The 5,345-nt window shown below is 38.1% G+C and overlaps 1 pseudogene; it reads right to left on the reverse strand.

Annotated features, from left to right (window-relative positions):
* Positions 1-2,952: 2,952 nt before the first annotated feature.
* LOC118973605 (U6 spliceosomal RNA) lies at positions 2,953-3,047 on the reverse strand (annotated as a pseudogene).
* Between the last annotated feature and the right edge of the window lie 2,298 nt (positions 3,048-5,345).

The following is a 5,345-nucleotide window of genomic DNA, read 5'->3' on the forward strand; positions in this document are numbered from 1 at the left end:
AAGTGAAATCGAAGCAGGAAAGAGATTAATTAGTACTGTAAGATTAAAGACTTGATAGGTCTGTTAGCCGAGGGCTTATGACCTAGAGCATCTGTGATGGCTTTCAGAGGATCCACAATCTGGAGAAAAATCTATCTTCCTTTATGTCTCCCCCAATAAAGTTAAGACTAGGGAGAAAATTTTTGTTGGACAAGTTCTGTTTGTACTGAAGCATTACTTCATACTAAACAAGTAAAAGGTAGCACACAAAGCAATGGAGTTTGGTGATTGTAATTGTCCTCGCTGGCATTCCTCTGACATGAATGGAAAATGTGATTACGCTATCTGTTGATCTATATGTTGATACCCACTTAAGCTAGGAAACATCACAAAAAACAAAAGCTTACATGTATGTATCTCCTTAGGTTTTACTTGTCTCACTGAACCTAATGGAAAGCAAAAGTCGGAAGGCATGTTGTACGGCAAGATTCTTATCTGTGAAGTAGGAAGGCAACAAAGGTGTAGCGGTCCTTTGCATCCTGAAAAAACATTGCGCGGTCTGCTTCATTTGCCTAAAAGGCTCAATTGGAAAATGTTAAGACTTTACCAGAACTGGATTTGCTCCAACACAAGGAGCGTTGTCTTGAGTCATCCGACAAGATTATTTGCTGCATTATTACCGTATAAAAGACCTTGGTGAGGTAGTACCTCTTGGAGAGGGTTAAGCTGATATGTGCCTGAATGGAAATTTTAAAAACTAAAACAATACTCCTGTCAAATATTCGCAACCATTCCAGAATCTCTAATATTTATTTCAGTATTTTGAGGCACATTGTAAAGGAATTGCAATTTTTCTTCAAACTGAAAGTGTTGACTTCTCTTTGCTGAGCCAAGTCCTGATTCCCACGTTGTTTGCACAAAGAGGGCATCAAATGAAGATGCGTATTTTGGAAGCTCTTTCCAATGGCCCCCTGCGGCTTTGAAACTTGTAGAAACTTTATTTGCCAAACAAAACTTCAACTCAGACATTGCTACCGGGAATGGTTGGTGTACCAGAAATGCTTGTCAGCTCCTCTGTTTTCTGACTTGGTGAAGAAACTCCACATGTCACTGAGATTCATCCCATTCCAGATTGTCTTGCCTTAGTATCAAAGGCAACCCCTGAATAAAATTTTGCTTACTGCCACAGAAGTCATGGAATTTGAATTTCTGTCTTCTAAAGTTCTGTTAGGAAAGCAAAATGAAGTTCTTCTCTGCTATAAAGAAATCCTCTGGCTGTTCCAAAGGTAAGCCAAGTAGACTTCATTAAATTCAAGGTAGATAATTCCTCTTGGTCTTAAGTTCCCAGATTAAACAAGGCTTCTTAAGGGTCCTATCCCACTGTTAAAGTTCTCATAGTACCATGCACCTTTACTCCTTAGGAATTTTATATCTGTGTTTCTGATTATTTGATTAGTGTCTTTCTTCCCCACTGTGCTCAATGATCCCAGGAACTAATTCTACATGAGTTGATCATTGTATCTCTAGCACGCAGCACAATGCTAAGCACATAGTAGTTCCCATAAGTATTCAGAAATACATGAATGAATGAATAGAAGAATGAATGTCAGGAAATAATTTTCCACAGCCTTCCATATATCTGTGGCCATTTGAATGATAACAAAAAGTGGATGCCCCTAATATGAGGCTTTATGTTAATTAAACTAATTCACTCCACAAAAAGTCTTATCAAACAGATATTACTTTTGTCCACTGATGAGGAAATTGAGGCATTCAGAGGCAAGTCACTACTTAAGTTCTCATGGTTATAGGGGTGGAGTCAAGTTTCTGGCAGTCTAAATTTAGAGCTAACGTTCCTAACACAAAGTCCCATACTCATCATTAGGGGAGTTGCTGGAAAACTGCCTTCTCTGGATAACGCTATCTCTCTGGAAGTGAATACTGGAGCTAGACAACCGCGGAAACTACAGATTTTGGGAAAGTGTTTCTGCCCACTAGAATCCAGGGTAGCAATTCCTCTGCCAAAAGAAATCTTTCAAAGTGAGAACTAGTGCAGAACTGTGCATGTTACTTCTGTCCGAAATACCATCCAGATAGTGTCGATGGAGCAGATCTTGACAAAGATGGCCTCAGTGTGGGGAGGACAAATGGAATCCAATTCACAAGTTGTTTGAGAATTTTGACATTTTTCGGATTCAAACCAACCATCATCTCGGAAAGCAAGCAGTGGGAATCTTGATTCTATCTGCAATACCTAACTTTGTAAGCAGGGCGTTCATAACTCACTGCAATCAGAATTAGAGTTGACATCTGTAAAATGTCAAATATGACAAGGGTCACCATGTCGGTGACATTCCAAAAGTTAAGAGTTCTTACTGAAGTTAATAAGAGCCATGTACTTTTGAAATTTCCTTTTAAGGTGAAATTTCTTATGGAACTATTTTTGAAAAGGTCATTTAGGTTCATCAAAAATTTTCAAGGATTGGCTACAATTTTTGCAAGAATTGAGAAAGATCCAATTATTTTTTTAATAAAAGGTGCTCTATCTCTAAAGAGGAAAAACATCCTCTATATATTTGTGTGGGTGCTTATGTGTGTTTTTTGGAGTCTATGACCCAAAAGGAATTAGGAATCACCAATCTTTAAGTTGAAACTGACTTTCCTGACTTTCTTGCTGAGAAGTGGGTAGTTTAGGGATGCATGTAGGGAAGAGTAGGATTTAGTTGGAAGTCTGTGTGCGGATATTCTCCATATACCTTTCCAGATTCACTATCTATCCTTTGCAGCCCTTCTTAGACCCTCTGGCAATTGACCTATGTGGATGCACCAAAGCTCCCTGGATTCTGGCTTCCTGCTGGCTTCTCCATCTAAGGCACCAGTCTGGTCTGGCAGCCCCTCTCCTTCAGCTTCCAGTAGGTGACCTTACACATTTCCCCTTTAAGCGTAGGGCTGGCAACTCTTTCCTGCTAGGTCACAAGCGTATTTTTTAATTTACACTTGCTCAGGGGCCATGCTAATATTCTCTGTGTCATTCCAATTTTTAGAATATGTGCTGCCAAAGTGAACACAGTTATATTTAATTTCCTTTAACATTAACCACATCTCAGTAGACAGGCTCTTCACTATAATCTTTCAATGACTTTGGACTGTATTTTCTTTAGGACCCTGGGGTATGCAGCCTGCCTCTCTTCTACTAAAGTCAAGAGGACTTTTTTTAATGGAGGAAAAAAAGTGACACATACAACCGAAGTACTGAGCCATTAGAGAAATAATTAATAAGCTGGACTTCATCAAAATTAAAATTTCTGCTCCGTGAAAGACAATGCCAAGAGAATGAGAAGATAAGCCACAGAGTGAGAAGAGATGTTTGCAAAGACACCTGATAAGGGAATGTTATCCAGAATACACAAAGAACTGTTAAAAGTCAATAGTAAGAAAAACAAACAAACCGATTAAAAAATAAGCCAAAAACCTTTACTGAAAGATCTTCACCAAAGATATACAGATGGCAAATGAGCACAAGAGAAGTTTCTCCACGTCATATGTCACCAGAGAGATGCAAATTAAAACAATGAGATGCCACTCTCTACCTAGAAGAATGGCCAAAATTCAGAGCACTGACAACACCAAGTGATGGCAAGGATGTGCAGCGATAGAGGCTCTCATACGTTGTTGAAGGTTAGTAGCTACATGTAATTCAATTCCCTTTATTCCAAAGTAACCCTCTGGACCCTCTACACCAAGTCATCAAATTTGTAAAGATTGTCTTGAATGCATATTTTGCTAAAGAAGGAAGTATGAATCTCTTTCTAATAAGGAAAGTAGTGTGCAAACTGACAAAGCCATATAGGAAGACAGTTTGGTGGTTTCTTACAAAACTAAATACACTCTTACCACAGGTTCCAGCAATCATGCTCTTTGGCATTTACCCAAAGGAGTTGAAATGTAATGCCTACACAAAAACCTGCGTATGTATTTTACAGCAGCCTTATTAACTATTGCCACACCTTTTAAGCAACCAAGATGTTCTTCGGTAGGTGAATAATGGATAAATGAACTGTGATACATTTAGAAAATGGAATACTATTCAGCAACAAAAAGAAATGAGAAGACATGTAGGACTTTAAATGCATGTTATCAAGTGAAAGGAGCCAATCTGAAAAGGCTACGTACTGAACAGTTCTACGATTTGACATTCTGGAAAAAGTAAAGCTAGAGATGATAAAAATTATCAGTGTTTGCCAGGGATAGGGAGGGAAAATATGAATAGGCAAGGCAGAGAGAATTTTTAGGGCAGTGAAACATTCCTTATGATACTATAACGATAAATGTATTTTATTACACAATTGTCCAAACCCATAGAACTTACAGTACCAAGAGTGAACCTTAAAGTAGACTACAGATTTTGGGTGATTATGAGGCATCAATGTAGCTTCATCCTTGATTAAAAAATATAAATTTTTAAATTCAGTATAGTACATATATATTTTTCTAATTTAATTTAATATATAAATATACATGTATGTGTATGGCATATATATATATATGTGTGTGTGTGTGTATATATATATATATATATATAGATAGATAGATATATATATACTATTCTGGTGAGATGTTGATAAGTGGAGAGGCAGTACATGTGCGAAGAGATGGCATATATACATGTATCTGTCCCTCCCTATTTATTCTGTTTTAAACCAGTAAGTGTGCTAAAAAAAAATTCTCTTTAAATTTAAAAAAAAAATTTTAGGTGGTTTAAGACTATTTTTTTGTTCTACACTTCCTTCTCTTTTCAATACTCCCCCTTTCAGTCTGATAGTCTTTGTAACCTGAATGTATTAATGCCTCCATGGGCCTACATGCTATCTCTCCATACCAACCTGGAGACACCTAGGAAATACACACAGAGCTCCAAAAAGCATCATTGAATAATATCAATTTGAAAGATGCTTTCAGGGCAGATATATATGAGAGACATATCACCTTTCAGAGAGCAGTTTCCCCTAAGTTCTCCTCCTTTGACATCTCTTTCCCAAAGTCCCTCCTCAGGTCAGCCTTCTCATCCTCTCATCCCGCTTCGGAGCTCACCTGTGCTTCCAGACACTTGGCTCAGCTTCTTTCTCGCCACCCACCACGTGTTTGCTTAGCACAACAGAGACCAGTCAAACCACTGTTCTAACACTACCCTCCTGCCTCAAGACGTCCCCAATTTTTCTGTTCTCGGGTAGCATCCTTGTCATGCTGAAAGAAGGTAGTAGTAGCTACATGTAATTCAATTCCCATTATTCCAAAGTAATCCTCTGGACCCTCTACACAAAGTCATCAAGTCTGGAAAGATTGTCTTCAATGCATATTTTGCAAAA

This window comes from Manis javanica, chromosome Y (genome assembly GCF_040802235.1).
Source record: "Manis javanica isolate MJ-LG chromosome Y, MJ_LKY, whole genome shotgun sequence".
NCBI lineage: Eukaryota > Metazoa > Chordata > Mammalia > Pholidota > Manidae > Manis > Manis javanica.